General features: G+C 47.1%; 1 protein-coding gene across 5 annotated transcripts in view; it reads right to left on the bottom strand.

The window, feature by feature from the left end:
• LOC143732405 (cytosolic carboxypeptidase 6-like) overlaps nt 1–18,338 on the bottom strand; it is a 370,731-nt gene that overhangs the window by 169,661 nt on the left and 182,732 nt on the right. The window lies entirely within an intron of this gene.

Raw genomic sequence — 18,338 nt, 5'->3', positions numbered from 1 at the left:
CAAGAATGCTTTGGAATATAGACCTAAGTTTGGTCTTGTTTTAAAGAAAACAATCAGCAGATTATTACTGAAGTGAAAGCACTTCAAAAAATTAAAGTATGAAAAAGTTATGGAAGTTAAAATTTACAGTAAATCAAATATACTTTATTAATATATTTTTTTTAATATAAAATAAATATTTTACAACATATTTTTTACTTTAAAATTACTATAAAATGAAAGCTATATATCTAACCAAGTTGTGTTCCAAATTTAAAGTTGATATCACAAAAATTGAAGTTCCCATGAGATTTTGTTTAGGCGTTATACCAAAAATAGCCACCGGGTGCCATTGCATTCCATTGAATTTAATTGTATGCATTCTGCCATAACAAATTAATACATTTCTATCCAAATATCACTTCTGTCACTAAATATGGAACCTTGAGACTCAGACCTTTCTGACAATATGTGTTTTGTCAAGATTAGAACATTTTTGATAATAAATTATGAAAGATGATGCCCAAAAGGGGAGGGGCCTAATAAAAAATACCGTTTCTATGGTAACGCAACGTCCAATTTCAAAACGGTTTTTACAGGATGAATTCTGAGTTCGTAAGCTTTCAAATGATACCTAATTTATGATAACTACTAAAATATGTGATATAATAATAATAAAAAATTATATATATATATATATAATATACTTTTTAGGGGACTTTTTACTTTACTTTTTAAAATATAATTTTATCTTTTTTTATTGACAAATACTAGATTATGTTTTATTATGAACTTTTAGCATTAAAAAACCAAAGTTTCAATTATTAAAAGTGTGTACGTCAACTTTTTGTGACAAAGGTCAGAAACTCCTGTAATGACGTCGATTTTTTGAGGTGCACTCTTGTCATAAATTCATATATTACTGTTCATACAAAATTTGTAAGAAAAAAACAGCGCTAAAATATCTATTCAGGAGTCTTAGACCATTCCAACGATATATAGTTTGTCATGATTAAATTAGGATTTAATAGTAATATTTTGAAGTAAATTTCGGTTGCACGTATACGGGCAAGTGACAGTTAAGGGGGCCACTTTTTACTGGAAACATAAGACATTTGGCATTATCAGGACCCACAAATATTCCCCCATTGGATTGTTATACATTATAATCAACATTATATACAGTACTTTAATGTAGTACTGACACCAAAACTCTGAAAATTAGAATTTTCTCACACAGTCATTTTTATTTTGGGTGAACTATCCGCGATACATATTGTTGCATTTTTGTATTGCGATATATTGTGACACGATATATTGTTACACCCCTAATTATTATACATATTCTACACCCTTATTCTCCTTGCAGTAAAGCATTCTACTGTTACTATTCCCATTATTTCCAACTGTACTTTTAAACAGTATTTGTAATGCCATAAAACAAAAAATAAATTTCAGAGTTTTAATAAATACCATGGTATACACCAGTATTCAAAAGATTTTTTTTTAAAGAAATTAATACTTTAATGTATTAAGGATGCCTCAAATTGATCACAAATGAGAGTAAATACAATTATTATAATGTTACAAAAGATTTATGTTTAACTTTCTATTTATCAAAAAATCCTGATATCACATGAATAAATAACATTTTAAAATATAACAAAATGGTAATTTCCATTTACATTCACACAAAATTACAGTTTTTATGTATTTTGATCAAATAAAATAAGTCATGTTGAGCATAACAGACTTGAACATTTTAAATGTTCTTGTACATACACTACAAGTGGGGTTAGGTTCATGACCCGCGTCTGTTCGCCATGCACCCCGAGTACCCTGCCAAGCAGACATTAGCACACACACACACACACACACACACACACACACACACACACACACACACACACACACACACACACACACACACACACACACACACACACACACACACACACACACACACACACACACACACACACACACACACACACACACACACACCTCCCCACGCAGGGTTAATGAAACAGCGTGACACCTCACTTTATTTTTTTATTTATCTGTTTGGGCATTATCCCGGTTCCTCTCCAGCGTTTGACCTTGTTGGCTACTGAGCGAGTCGTGGCTATTGATTTTAATTACCCAGCGGGAATTTACTGCTCGCCTTTCCCGCGCCGCTGCGCCGCTATTGGCCAGAGAAAATAGCTTTGTGTTGCCCCTCTATGTGTGCGTGTGAGAGAGAGAGAGAGAGAGAGAGAGAGAGAGAGAGAGAGAGAGAGAGAGAGAGAGAGAGAGAGAGCGAGAGAGAGACTAGAGAGAGAGCCTAGTGAATCTTGAACCTGCTGGGCGTTTTCTATCTTCGCTGCAATGTATGTTTTCGTCTCTATCATTCTCTCTCTCTCTCTCTCTCTCTCTCTCTCTCTCTCTCTCTCTCGTTGTGGCTGCTGGTAATTTGTTTTATCTAAATGATAGTGCCCCATGCCTCCCTGTGCTGGTGGATGTGGTACAATGCCCCCCGTTCCAAAACACATTTATCTCGCTGTGTGCCTGAGGGGGGGGGACAGGCCGGCGGACAATAACCTACACACACACGGCTTTACAATTCACCTGGCCCCGAACGCCTTTTATACACACTCCCCACCCTGAGGAACACACACACAGTGAGCTGTTGCTCTGCAGCTCTCTTTCCATATAGAGAAAAGGTCAACGCCTGGAGCTCAAGGTCATGGACTTTAAAAATGAGGGAGTTTTAATAACTTGTTAGAGAAAGAGTAAAGAAACCCAAAGTTTCTTCAACTTGAGTGGGCAACGCTATCGCTGATTAGCGGTCGTATCTCTTTTTTCATGTGTGTGTGTGTGCTGTTAGCTAAACGGCCGGGCCCGTACCGAGGTGTCATTCTCAATCGCGGCGCTTTTCAACTCCGTTAGCAGGAACACGACGGGGCCTTTGATGCCGGCGCGGCTGTCGGGTTCCCTGTGAAGAGAACTAGACGAGGGGGAAAATTGCTAGCTTTCATACGGAGCGGGACATCTTGTCTATATTCTCAAATCAATCAAGCGTAGAGGTCATCGCAGTGGCTTCTGTCTATCTGACTCCTTCCATCTCTCTCGCTCTCCGTTTGTCGCCCTCCCCTATTCTTCTAAGAGCACTGGCTGTCATCTGCTTAATGTTGGGAAGGTTAAATGGTTTCAAATATGTGCACGAAGCTGTCAAGTGCCACAATTCTGCTCTCATCCTCCTGACAAAAACAGCTGAAGAAAAAAAAGAGGATCTATTACACATACGGATATTACATTTCATCTCAACAATGATACTCTCAGATATGTGCAGGCTCTTTTGACTTTGGACGCAGGCCCATATTGTGTAATTATTGCTCAAACAAGCGATCCCTCTTCTAATGCATTTATTGTTTTACATTTGATATGGTTTCTTTTCTCTCGATTTTTCTGTCGTAATATGAGAGATAGAGGGAGTGGAGTGGCCCTCCTGTGATTGATCTATCATTTGGGACATGAATCAGACGGGAGAATAGCACTGGATGGCACAGTTACTAAGCAACCTCACTTGCTTTGTGGTCTAGCTGTCCATGTGCGATGGTATGTTTGAAATGAGGGGTTTTTTGGCGTGTGAATTCACTGTGTGATTCTCTAAATGGTGAAGGGCGTCGAATGCATATAGAGGATCAGAGAAAGGAGAATTAAACTACCCTAGGAGCCGTAGGACAAACTAGCCAGTTTGGGGAACAGCATAGACATTATACTTTGTGTTGGTTAACCACATAAGATATAAAAAAAGAAGACATTTTCTACAAAGAAAAAAAAAAATGTGAGTAGTGCTTACCTTGATGGTACAACGCTAGAGTCATGTGGTTGGTTGCCAGGGTGTTGCTGTGCAGTTGCTATTATGTTCTGTGTGGTTGCCAGGGAGTTCTGGTGGGTTGCTAACTGGCCTAGTTCAAAAGAGCCCACCTCCAGGTTTACATGATATTCTGATCCCCTAGATATGGCTTGGGTCAATGGGATTTTTTATCTAATTTATGGCAGGAGTAAGCCTGCCATAAATTCCTCAACAAGCCGTTCCTCAACAACACCGTTCCTCAACAAGCCACGGAATTTGTATAATAAGGACTCCAAGGATTTTTCTGCTCACCAGTCGTTCTAGTAGCCCTGCCATATTCACAGGCATCACCGCAATACACCACATTTTCACAAAATTTCATGTCCCCCAGAATATTGTATTGTATGAATATCTAACCATGCAATATATCAAAAGAAAGAACCGAGCCTCAGCTTAAAAAAACAAACACACAAACAAACACACAAAAAGTTCATGCATTCATTTTTTATCAGCACTTAAATGTGGGTAAGTTTCATAAAACAACATTTTGAACAAAAAGCTTACAACGTGCATAAGCAATGCTTTTATCGCTTGTTTCTGCTCCTTTTTTGCCTGTGTTTTGATCCGAAGATTCTCTACTTATTCAGAAGTTGCACAATAGGATATAACTACCATATAACTTTGAAAACACAGAAAGCCAATAAAAAATTCTGTCAATGGCGGTGAAAGCGTTGTCACATAAATTACGAGAAATTCTGTCAATGGCAGAGAAAGAGTTAACCAACTAGAAAATAGTATCTTATCTTGGTTACAAATAAGCAGAATTTGCAATAATGCAGAACATAAGACATACAATACTTAAAAAAATGTGTGTACACAAGATCAATGAACATAAAATGTTCAGTGGCAATGCAGCACTGGACCAAAAGGTCAAGTGACAAGTTTGTCAACCGGCCCAAAATTCTCTCACACTAGCTCATGGGTCTGCAATGCTCTACAAATGGTGCAGGACGAGTTATGCACCACAGTTTGATTCTTCGGGTTATGGGTTAATAAAAAACCTGTGGGCTAATATTACCAAGACGTCATTACTCTGAAAAAGGAATCATGTACAATGGTTATTTGGATTTTATATTCAGATGCAATTTTATGGGCATACTGAGTTCCCTACCAGGGAACTCGAGCTGCGTGACAACGCTTTGGGAACACCCCTGCGTGAGTGTGTCATGAAGCACGTATGAAATCAGTCCAATGGCGAGACGGAACGTCATAGGCGAGTGACGTCATCGACCAGGAAACTATATAAGCACCCCAAAACACAAGCGCGTCAGCTTCTGAGTCTTCAGCAAGCGCTCTGTGTGTGAATATATCAGTCTGTGTCTCAAAGTGTTTTTGTCTGTCCTTAGAAATTGCTAGGCAGGAGTTTTTCACATATAAAAAAACTATAAAGAGACGATACATATATATAATATGGCGAGCGAACAGCAGTTCAGAAAGTGTGTTCATCCCTGCCTACATTATATCAAGGGTGGGGACACTCACGATCTGTGTGTTGTTTGTATGGGAGTGCAGCATGCCCAGTCAGCTCTCGAGGGAGCTGGTTGCGAGCATTGGGAGCGTATGTCAATGAAAACGCTCCGCTCCCGCCGAGCCCTCTTCGAGGAGAGTGGTTCGGTGCGCGCTCCCCGCGGTTCGGGTCCCGCTGCTGCCGAGGCACGGCGGAGGCTTCAATCGTGGGGATCGCAAATGGATCTATCAGCGGGGATTGAGACGGGCTCTGTCTATCTCAGCCTTTACCTGGTAGATCCAGTGCCTCAGATCCGGGTGTGGAAGCACGCGCTGCGGTTTCTTCCCCCCAGGCTGAGGCACCATCACTTCAATTATCCAGTTCTGAGGATCTGGATGTTGAAAGTATTGATACAGCAGAGACTGGGGACTCGTCAATTCAGTCTCCTGCTAGTGAGGAGTTTATGGAGGTGCTCACTCGTGCTGTAGAAAAATTAAGCATCGAGTGGCCAGCTGATAGACAGGAATCTCGTTCAAAAAGTAAACAAGATGAAAGATTTCTGCCGTCTCGTGCTGCACCTCCACGCCGGTGTCTTCCATTCTTTCCTGACCTCCACACCGAGGTGTCGAGGTCATGGAAAAGACCAGTGTCATCCAGAATATTTAGCCAGCAAACATCTGTTTATTCAAATATTTCTGGGGCTAAGAATTATGGTTATGGGGCGATGCCTAAGGCTGAAGAAACGCTAGCGAGCCATCTATCTCCAGATACGGCATCGTCATTTAAGACACCGGCATTGCCCACAAAGCCATTAAGAAATACCTCGGCTTTGGTGGGCAAAGCTTACTCGGCGGCAGGTCAAGCGGCAGCATGCTTACATACTATGTCGATATTACAAGCATATCAAGCAGACCTTTTAAAAGATATGAGTGAGGGGGATGAAATTAGTGCTGACGTAATTCGAGAATTACGTCAGGCAGCAGATCTTTCTCTCCGTGCCACCAAGGAGACGGTCAAATCAGTGGGCCGTTCTATGGCAGCCATGGTGGCAACGGAGAGACACTTATGGTTGAATTTATCCAACATGAAGAAAAAGGAAAAATCTTTTCTCCTGGACGCCCCGCTTTCAACTGCTGGCCTCTTTGGTGACTCAGTGAATTCAGTCATCGAGAGGTTTCAGGAAGAGAAAAAGCAGGCGGCGGCGCTCCGGAAATTTCTCCCCCTCTGTGTTCATGCCCCGGCCGTCGAGTAGCTCCTCACACCGGGCGCAACAGAAAAGGAGTGTCGCGTCTCGTGCTCCTCCCCAGCAAGACTGGGCCGAGGCACGGCGCTCTCAGATGAGGTCTTCCAGGGGCAAGGCCGATCTGAGGACGGTTATTGTCGCCAGGAAGGCTGCGTTGAAGAATAAGCCCTGACGCCAGAAACGTCAGGGTACTGAGGGTGGTCCCCACCAAGAGAGAAAGGTGTTCGCTGCAGTACACAGCGCCCGTTCTCTCTCGGTGCCCTCAGGGGCCCGTTCTGCAAACCCTGCCTGCGTGCCGGGGCGTAGACGGTCCCAGCGAGCGCTTTCCCGAGGGACGCTCGCCCGCTCTGAGGAGCGGTTTAGAGTGGTCGGACCAGTTGTTCACTGCCGGTGCGCCGTTACAGGCCACTGTGTCTGCCACTCAAAATATTCCAGAGGGCAGTCTCGAGAGACTGGTATCCTTAGTAGAATTTTTGGCAGAGTGGAAAAGCCTTCCAAATATATCTCATTGGGTCCTGCAGACTATCGAAAAGGGGTACGCGATTCAGTTGAGATCACGCCCGCCTCCCTTCAGAGGGGTTCTGCCCACAGTGGTGGGCCCCGAGCAGGCTCTGGTTATGGAACAGGAGGTGAAAACTCTCCTGCTGAAGGAGGCTATAGAACGAGTTCTTCCTCCCAGCAGAGAGTTGGGTTATTACAGCCGATATTTCATCGTTCCAAAGAAGGATGGGGGGTTGCATCCAATTTTAGATCTGCGCCTGTTGAATCGCTCAGTAGGGAAGCTCAAATTCAAAATGCTTACTCTCAAGTAGATCGTGTCACAGATCAGGTCCGAGGAATGGTTTGTCACGATAGATTTAAAGGACGCATACTTCCACATTTCCATCCTTCCACAACACAGGAAGTTCCTGAGGTTCGCTTTCGGGGGCGAAGCGTACCAGTATCGGGTTCTTCCGTTCGGCCTAGCACTGTCTCCCCGAACTTTCACGAAATGTATGGATGCAGCTCTGGCTCCGCTGCGACTCCAGGGCATCCACATTTTAAACTATATCGACGATTGGTTGATTCTGGCTCAATCGGAGCATCAGGCGATTCGGCATCGAGGTGTCGTTCTCGCCCATATCAAAAAGTTGGGGTTGAGGCTCAACGCCAAGAAGAGTGTGCTTTCTCCAGTACAGAGGACCACTTTTCTGGTCGTGGTTTGGGATTCAACGACGATGCAGGCACGTCTGTCTCCTGCTCGTATAGCTTCGATTCTCTTAGCCGTCAAACAGGCAAAGCTAGGCCAGTCACTCACTGTAAAAGAATATCAGAGGATTCTGGGTCTGATGGCAGCAGCATCCAACGTTATACCGTGCGGCCTGCTGTACATGAGACCACTGCAGTGGGGGCTCAGGACCAAGGGGTTCTCCCCGAGGGGAAACCCACTCCGCGAGATCAGGGTCACGCGACGGTGTCTCCGTGCTCTGGCTATGTGGAAAGAACCTTGGTTCCTGTCCCTAGGTCCTGTCTTGGGGGCTCCGTGTCGTCGTGTAACACTAACGACGGACACCTCTCTCACAGGCTGGGGGGCGATCATGAGTGGTCGCTCGGCCCAGGGTCTGTGGCAGGACCATCATCTTCATTGGAACATAAATTGTCTAGAAATGATGGCGGTGTTTCAGGCTCTGAAACACTTCCTCCCAGACCTGAGAGGTCACCATGTTCTTGTCCGGTCAGACAACACAACAGTGGTCTCTTATATAAACCATCAGGGGGGTCTGCGTTCGCGCCCGTTATACAAGCTGGCTCACCAGATCCTTCTATGGTCCCAGGGGAAGCTTCTTTCACTGAGGGCGATTTATATCCCGGGGTATTTGTATCAGGGGGCAGACATCCTGTCGAGGCAGGGGCTGAGGCCCGGGGAGTGGAGACTCCACCCTGAGGTGGTGGAGCTCCTATGGAAACATTTCGGTCGTGCCGAGGTAGACCTATTTGCATCCAGGGAAACATCAGACTGCCAACTGTGGTTTTCCCTAAGTCCTCCAGCCCGGTTGGACGCGATGGTAGAGGAGTGGCCGAGGTCACGCCTGTACGCATTTCCCCCGATTGCTCTGCTCCCAGGAGTTCTGGAGAGGGTTCGCCGGGACGGAGTCAGTCTACTGTTGGTAGCCCCGTACTGGCCGGCCCGAGTTTGGTTTGCGTATCTAATTTCTCTCCTCGACGGCTCTCCTCTGGAGATTCCGATGAGGAGGGACCTTCTCTCTCAGGCGAGCGGGTCGATACTTCACCCCCGCCCAGATCTATGGAGTTTGTGGGCTTGGCCTCTGAGGGGGCCCAGCTCATAGAATCTGGTCTCTCGACTGAGGTCGTGGAGACCATCCTCCACTCCAGAGCTCCGGCCACTAGGAAATTATATGCCTTGAGGTGGAAAATGTTCACCTCTTGGTGTGGAGAACACCAGCTGGACCCAGTTAACTGCCCGGTGGGTGCAGTGCAGGAATTCCTTCAGGAGCGTTTCTCCACAGGGTTATCCCACTCCACACTGAAGGTGTATGTGGCGGCCTTATCTGCTTACCACGTCCCTTTGAGTGGTGCTTCTCTCAGGAGACACCCACTTGTAACCCGTTTCCTTCGTGGCATTCTGAGGCTGAGGCCAGCAGTTCGCACGAGGGTGCCGACCTGGGACCTGGCGGTTGTTCTAGAAGGTCTCTCTCTAGCACCGTTCGAGCCCATTGAAGAAGTTTCGGAGAAATTCCTCACTCTTAAAACTATCTTTCTTCTGGCTATATCTTCATTAAAAAGAATAGGAGATATCCAAGCTCTGTCGGTCTCTCCCTCGTGCTTGGAATTTGCACCAGGCATGGTGAAGGCTTTCCTCCTCCCTAGGCCGGGATACGTTCCCAAGGTACCAACCAATGTGGTCAGGCCTATTGTACTGCAGGCTTTCTGTCCTCCTCCATTTCTGACGTCGGACCAAGATAAACTAAATCTGCTTTGCCCTGTTAGGGCCCTAGATGCGTACGTCCACAGAGCTGCCCTGTGGAGAAAGAGTGAACAGCTATTCGTTTGCTTTGGACCCCCTAAGAAGGGCTGTCCAGTATCTAAGCAGAGGTTGAGCAATTGGGTGGTCGAGGCCATCTCACTTGCCTATGAGTCTGCCGGTCAGCCTTTTCCTTTGGCTGTCCGGGCTCATTCAACCAGGAGTATGGCTGCCTCTAAGGCTATCCTGTCAGGAGTATCAATCCAGGGTGTTTGTGATGCGGCAGGCTGGTTCTCACCGCACACATTCGTGAAGTTTTATCATCTCGACTTCAGCTCCACTCCAGGGGCGCAGGTGCTTTCGTCCGAATGTGCGCTCTGACTTCACACGACGGACACTTGCTCGTATGGCGACGTTGGTATTAGCGTTGTCACGCAGCTCGAGTTCCCTGATAGGGAACGTCTCTGGTTACGTATGTGACCCTAGTTCCCTGAAGGGAACGAGACGCTGCGTGTCTATGCCATACTCCCAGCATGCCCCTGAGCACTTGCTTCAGTCTTATCAGAAGCTGACACGCTTGTGTTTTGGGGTGCTTATATAGTTTCCTGGTCGATGACGTCACCTGCCTATGACGTTCCGTCTCCCCATTGGACTGATTTCCTACGTGCTTCATGACGCACTCACGCAGGGGCCTTCCCAAAGCATTGTCACACAGCGTCTCATTCCCTTCAGGGAACTAGGGTTACATACGTAACCAGAGACGTTCATTTAAATTTAAACTACATATTTCACCATTGACGAAGCAAACTGCATTTTTCGTACTTAGTAGTGAGATTCAGTCGAAACCAAGAATATATGGCCATGTACACACATGGAAAGATAACCCAGTCCTTCATTTAAATATTGATGTTATCCCAAAAAATGGTTGATCTAAAATCTAAAAGTGGTCTTCAATTTCAAACTACACCAATTGCTAAATTTTTTACATTAGTCTCACTCAGAGAAGGCACCGACGCCAAAATGAATTTCATAAGACTCCAGACATTGATTACAGTACACAAATTCATTTTACTGATGCAAAGTGGGCCTATAGGGGTTTATTGTCTTTAATAAATAGTGACAGATTAAATCTGATTCTATCGTGATCTATAACCCTCACTAGATTGAAATGCAAAGCTGCATTTGAGCTCAAGTGTTTATGAATTCTGGGAAATAGCTTGTCTAATGAGTGGTATCGTGGTTGAACATGCCAAGTGCATGCACTAAGAACAGCGATACACTCCAAGCAGTGACACACACACACACACACACACACACACGTGTGTTAAAGTCTGAGATGCATTGCTCTTCACAAGCGCAGCGGGACACGTGTAATATTAGTGCTAAGAGCCCTGGCCATCATACTGCCTTCACAGCTCGTAAATCATCTACTCATTACAGCTCAGATCATAAACGTTCACCCATGAGAGAGAGAAAGAGACAAACTCTCAGGCTAATATATTCCAACCTAATGCTCTTTATGACTGCTGCCCAACAAAAAGAGCGTCTGGGTACCTCTGGGGTGATATTGGGCAGATAATGCTAACATCAGAACAGCAAAAGGCACATTCAGATGCACTACCAGACGTCGGCCTGTCTCAAAAAAATAAACGGAGAGAGGATACGAATATCACCGGGTGTGTCGGTGTTAAGATTAGCTGTGAGATTATGTGGCCTGAGTACAGAGGCGCTGGAGAGATTTGACACTCGTTACTATTGAACAAAATACAGAAAGTTGCTCCAAAGGCTATATGAGCTATAAAGGCTAAACGGTGAGTGGTTAATCAATACAGCAGCTCTGCATAGGGCGCATTAATGCTGTGATGGTTGGTACAAACACATCCTGACATAAAGGACGAGACCTTTCATTTTATTTGACGATTAGCACACACTGCAAAACAGGAACTTGCCGTCCTGCCCACTTTTAGACACTAACAGTTTCACTTTCTGTTGTGTTATCAGCATTATGGTACGCATTTTACACAATCAATCACAAGATCATCTCATCCATGGCTGTTTGACCTCACTCATTCATAGAACAATGCAAGAGTTCATTTTAGACAACAGGGGCTTACGCTTTTCGGGAGTTATAGGAACTCAGGGGCCGTTTACACAACACCGTTTTCAACCAAATACGGAAAACTTTTTATGCCTTTTGACCGTTCGTTCTATCAATGACGACGTTTTTTTTCTTCAAAAATACGTTAATTTGTGAAAATGTTGACATCATGTGCATACGTATTACGTGTTCAGCCTATAAGCGCATGTTTCTTTACAAAGTGACTGGAAAGCAGGGCGGGGCGAGAGCCATGAGAGAACGGTGCAAGTCTCGTAGAGTTAGCGAAAGTTATCATGAGAATTGTAATGTTTAAAGGGACAATGTGTAGTTTTTTAGGTATTTTATTATCTAAAATCAATATTTTTATTCATAAATATGTCCTCAATGGTGTACAAATACTCTGCCAATTATCTGACTTATCCTCGTAAACGAAGAATTTATTATCTTTATATACATGTGACGGGTAGGTCCACGGAGGCTTCCATGTAGTTCCGCCATCTTGAAAAACTATAATAGCAGTGAGGGTCAAAAAGTATTAGGCCAACACGTTTCCACAACGCGTTTTCGTTCAGAGCCAGTGTCACGTAAACGGAGGAGCAGAGCAGTGAGAGGCGCTTGCCACTGCCCCGGCAAGTTTAAAAGGCTGCATTGCACTGTTATTTTTAATGGCGGACCATACATATGCCGAGCCACAGGAGAAGAAATCCTAGTCGCCAAAAAAGTCCAAAATTGAACGTAAAAGGAAACGTGACCGGAGATTACAAAAATGTAAAACTCGACGAAGTGCTATTAGAAGACATCCTGTCATAGCTTTTTGGTACATAACAGCTACCGTAGATGCAACACGCATATAGCCCCTTTCACACAGCGCGTTGATCCCGAGAAATTGCCAGAACACCTTACGTGTGAATGCAAACACGACCCGGGATTGATGCCGGGATCGATGCTGGGTTGGGGACCTAGTAACATTGCCATGTTCAGTCCCGGAACGCGCGCTGTGTGAACAAAAGCCGTAATCAATGCCGAGTCGTAATGATGGCGCTGAAGCCGGGATCGTTCGCCAGCGTGAAACGGTACGTAATGCGCTAGTTTATGATCGAATCGAGAAAAAAATCCACAAGCATGGTTCCTCGAGAGAGAAATCGCAGCTCATAAGCAAACTATAGATGCTGCTGAGACATTACATGTCACATCGATGTCACGTGTCTTTACGGGATTTTTACGGGTTATGTGTGAACGCACTCTCTGATTCCGGAATCACTGGCAGTGTGAATGAACCAAAGTCAAACGGACCCGGGTCAAATCCCAGGTCCCTTTATCCGTGTATTTTCCGGAATCTCTGCGTGAAAGGGGCTTATGAAAAAGCGAGGCGCTGAAGAGCACAATTCGTTTGAATGCAAAATACAATTTCACCGCTAGATGGTAGAAATTCCTACACAATGTCCCTTTAAACCAGATGTCATAACAAATGTCAGTAGACCACAACGATTTTTTTAAATGACCAGTTCGTTCATAAATTCCCTGAGGAAATGCAAAGCGGAAGACAGAACATGAGTGCAGTGCTGAAAAGGGGTGGGATACATAAGGTTTATAGGCCAAATTGTGGGGAATAATTCTATCTGAATCATTAGTCAATTGCAACTATAACATGGTTTCAATACAAAAATAAAATTAGTTTACCTTTAAGGGATTCTGTTATTTGATTTGTCAGTCACTCAGTTCTTCAACCTAATTGTCAAAATACATAAATATTTGATTTAATAAAATTATAATATATTTGTAAAATAAAAAGTTTCTATTATTTCCTTTAAAATGATGGAATTATTGGATTATGCATATATGTTAAACTCATCTCCAAATTTGCAACAATGTAGCAGTAAAAGCACACTGTTTTTAAGGGCAGCATCTTCCACAATCTTGCTCTATTATTTAGGCATACACAGTATCATCTGGCTCCCGTCTAGATGTCACCGGGGTGACAAAGGCAGGCGGAACCTTTTAATCACAGCCGGGTTTCCGAGGGGAGGGATTTCCGGTGTGGGACCCGGAAGACTCCAGTTCCGGAAAACTCCGAGCAGAGACGGAGGATGATTAGTTGATACAAAACAGGTGCGGGAGAGGATGATTGCGATCGCGATTGGGGCGCGTTGTCAGTTGGGAAGGATAAAAGGACATTTCATCTTCAATGAAGGAGGAAGGAGAGAGGAATAGCGGCGGGAGATATTCGGGTGAATCTGGAGATGTGGAGAGGAGAACTGTGGCGGATAAGAGATAAGTGCTGTTGATGTTTGGAGTGAGAAATGAGAAATCTGGTGGAGGACGTGATGAGAAGATAAGTGCTGTTGATGTTTGGACTGTGATATGAGAAATCTGTTTGGAGGATGTGATGAGGCTGCATGAAGTGTAATTTTGTCTTTTTGGAGGAAGTTGAATGTCCCACGCTCCATTGGAAAAAGTCCAAGAGATTGTGAGAGGTGCAGTGGACCAGACCCCCTGTCTCCGCCCTAGTTTGTGAGTGACGAGACTTTGCAGTGTTGTTCATTAATGTAAACACGTGTGCAGATTTGTGCGAGTTGCAGTTGAGCACGAGTGGAGGTGTAATGCAGTGACATTGGGGAAGCGGTCCTGGCTGTGGAGACATCGTCCGCGACTCATTGGATGGAGACCGTTGGAAGAAGTCATCTAGTGGTGAAATTCTCCTTTTCTCCTCTTTAATCGTTACGGGGCATTGTGAATGGAACTAGCTTTGCTGTGGAATCCTCATCTTCTCTCTCTGTCTGCCGGAGCCTTGTGAGTAGAACCAGCTTCACTGTGGAATCCTCATCTTCTCTCTGTCCGAGCCCTGTGAATGGAACTAGCTTTGCTGTGGAAACCTCATCTTCTCTCTGTCTGAGCCCTGTGAATGGAGATAGCTTTGCTGTGGAATCCTCATCTTCTCTCTCTCTGTCTGCCGGAGCCTTGTGAGTAGAACCAGCTTCACTGGGGAATCCTCATCTTCCCTCTGTCTGAGCCCTGTGAATGGAACTAGCTTTGCTGTGGAAACCTCATCTTCCCTCTGTGTCCTCTGTGGTGTTGGCTCCTCGCGGTGGTACGTGAGTCGGGGGCTGGGACGGCCGGTCATCTCGCGTCCACTCCTCCCCCGACCCGGTGACATAAAGTGGCGTAGTCGGCAGGGTTGTTGCCACCGCGAGTTGAAGCGGCCACAGGTTCACTATGGCCGACGAGGAGATGGTGGCTGCAAGACCACAGGTCATGCCCGTGTTTATGGGAGCCCCTTGGGCCCAGCGTTATGGAGGACCGGGATCAGAACTACATCTCCAGGACTGGAGGACGCAAACTGAATACCTGGCTGGCCTCCAGGGGCTGAGTGATACACAGAAGACACAGTTTGTTCTGGGCTCCCTGGAGGGAGAAGCAAAGAGGGAAGTTCTTGCTGCACCCAGCACTGCACGAGCCACCGCCAAGGCCATCTTTGACTTTTTGGCGGAACTGTATGGGGATACTACCCCCGTGGCCGCCCTTCGGGCTCAGTTCTTCAACTTTCGACAAGGTCCTAGGCAAGCCTTACGGGCTTATGCGTTGAAGCTACGTGAGCAGTTTGTTCGATTGAAAGGGCGACCCGATCATGGTCTGGGTGATGGAGATTCCTTATTGCGAGATCAGTTCGGTTTGGGGCTCCGAGACGGGCCTATCCGACAGAGTATAAAGCTCCAGCTCCGCCGAGACCCAGCGTTAACTTTTGAAGATCTCCGACAGGAGGCCTTGGCGTTGGAGATGGATCAGGGTGAGGCAACTGACCCACCGGTGTGTATGGCTGTTGGTGGTGCCTCTACTCCAACCGTAGATTGGAAACAGAAGTTGCGTGCAGAACTGTTGGAGGACGTCAAAGGACAGATGGCTGAACTATCTAGGACCCTCCTAGAAGAACTGCGCCGGGGACAGCTCAGTGGCCGGGATCGATCCTATTCCGAGGGGAGCCGAGAGCCCGGACGGCGCCCTGGACGACCGGCTAATCCGAGGTTCCAGTGGGATGGTCAGGGCAGGCCCATTTGTAACAGCTGTGGGGAATCAGGACATTATAGCCGTCAGTGTGGCTCCCGACGCAGTTCCCAAGAGGGTTTTTAGATGTGCCGGCCACTGCGGGTCAAGTGGCCGGGACCCCCTTAAATGACCCCCTTTCTATGCCTATCCTCCGAGACGACTGGGTTGGACGTTGTCCAACCGTGAAGATTCAGGTTAATGGGGTGGAGATTGAAGGTTTAGTCGATACCGGTTCCCAAGTCACGTTATTCTCCGAGAGCCTGTCCAGGGAACTCTTTAAAAACCGACGACTTCAGGAGGCGGAGTCCTCACAACTTGTGTTGAGAGGAGCAAACGGGCTAGACATTCCCTATACCGGCTATGTGATGGTGGACTTCCATGTTCAAGGGGTCCCCGTACGACAAAAAGGAGTTGTTATCGTTAGAGACCGCTGCTTGGGTTCACATCGAGCATTGATTGGCATGAATGTCATTTCGGAATGCTGGGAAGAGCTGTTCCGAAACCGGCCGGCCCAGGCCCCTTCGGTCCCAGAGCGACAGGAATGGGAGCGTATTCTGGCTGACTGCCGTAGGGTTCAGGCGGCTAACCGCGAGGAGGATCGCGAAAGCATTGGGCGAGTAATTTGCCGGTTTGGCCTGACAGTGCCAGCACGAAGCGAGGCAGTGATATGGGCTCGGCTGCCTCCAAGGTCTTATGGCGCGGACGACTGGGTCCTCCTCGAACCACATTGGGATTGCCAATCCATCGGAGTGGCCCGAGGGCTGGCTGTGGTCCATCGGGGCCGGGTCTCGGTGCGGGTACGGAACGTTAACCCGTATCCTGTCGTCCTTCGCCGCCATCAACGCCTGGTCCGAGTCACCGCGGTGCGTTCCCACCAGGTGAGGGAAGAGAGAGACGTTTGCTTCCGTCAAGTGAGCTCTGTGGTAGTGGAAGTGGCTGTTAGATCGGTAGAGCCGAGGAATGACCCCCAGAGAGGTGGAATACCGGATCATGTGGCAGGAGATTCCTTAAAAGGAGAGGGCCTGGAAGAGGAACAACAACTCCAACTCCGAGACTTTCTGGCGAAATGGCAACATGTGTTCTCTACCCACGATGAAGACTATGGGTGTACGGGGATTGTCAAACATCAGATTCCTACAGGCGACGCGGCACCAAGCAGAGAGCGGTATCGGCCGGTGCCCCCGACGCTTTATTCAGAGGTTCGCACCCTGCTGAAGGGGATGCTGGATGGAGGAATCATACGGGAGAGTAGTAGCCCTTGGGCGGCCCCAATTGTGCTAGTGCGGAAAAAGACCGGTGCCTGGAGATTTTGTGTTGACTATCGGAAGTTGAATGACGTGACGAAGAAGGACGCATTCCCCTTACCACGCATTGAGGATTCCCTCACTAGTCTGACTCAGGCCGCCTGGTACTCCACGTTAGATCTGGCCAGTGGGTACTGGCAGGTGCAGGTGGACGAGAGGGATAGGGAGAAGACTGCCTTTACCACTCCATTTGGGCTCTTTGAGTGGGAGCGGATGCCGTTTGGGCTGTGCAATGCCCCTGCGACTTTCCAGAGGCTAATGCAGCGATGCTTGGGAGGGCAGTTAGTTGATTCAACCTTGGTCTACCTCGATGACGTCATAGTATTCTCGCCAGACTTCGCCTCCCATCTGCTCCACCTGGAACGTGTGTTCCAGGCTATGGAAAAATATGGATTGAAGTTGCGGCCGGATAAATGCCAGCTATTTAGGAGTGAGGTGCAGTTTCTGGGCCATCGGGTCAGCGCTGCAGGTGTGTCCCCTGACCCGGAGAAGGTGTCTGCCGTCCAGGGCTGGGAGGTGCCAAAAACTGTCCGGCAAGTAAGGTCCTTCTTGGGCTTTGTAGGCTACTATCGACGTTTCATCAAGGGGTTTTCGGGGATTGCCAAGCCCCTGAATCGACTCCTCGAAGGTACCGGACGCTCCCGACCCCGGGGATCTCCCTCCGTGGACTGGGACTCGGCGTGTGAATCGGCTTTCCAAAAACTCAAGCGGGAACTCCTTCAGGCCCCGATCCTGGCGTATGCTGATTTTACTCAGCCGTTTATCCTATACACCGACGCAAGTAATGCAGGATTGGGAGCTGTACTCGCACAACGACAGCAGGGAGAGGAGAGAGTTATTGCATATGCCAGCCGGAGTCTCCATCCAGCCGAGCGGAATGCCTCCAACTATAGCTCTTTCAAGATAGAACTTCTGGCAATGAAGTGGGCGATGACGGAAAAATTTAAAGACTACTTATGGGGAGCGAAGGTGATGGTGGTGACCGATAACAACCCCCTGGTTCATCTGCAGACAGCCAGATTGGGAGCGGTGGAGCAGCGTTGGGTGGCCCAGCTGGCAAATTACGATTACCAGCTTCAATATCGACCAGGTAGAGAGCATACTAATGCGGATGCGCTGTCCCGACTCCCTGTGCCTAACGAGAGTGGGCGAACCGTACCCCCTACTTTTGAACCGGAGGAAAGACTGCTAGTGGGAGTGGTGGAAGCCCCCGGAATCCGGTTGGAGGGAGTACCCACTGGCTGGGGATGGGACCCAGGCCGGTGGAAAGAGTTACAGCAGAGGGATGTTGACCTGGCAAGGGTGCATGCTTACCTGCAACAAGGTTCTAGGCCGGGGGTAGAAGAGAGGCAGACTCAAACCGTGG

The sequence above is a fragment of the Siphateles boraxobius genome, unplaced genomic scaffold, assembly GCF_051911475.1.
Source record: "Siphateles boraxobius isolate OS27281-9 unplaced genomic scaffold, OSU_SipBor_1 9, whole genome shotgun sequence".
NCBI lineage: Eukaryota > Metazoa > Chordata > Actinopteri > Cypriniformes > Leuciscidae > Siphateles > Siphateles boraxobius.
The sequence above is the reverse complement of the archived record's forward strand: the minus strand, read 5'-3'. Positions and strand labels throughout refer to the sequence as shown.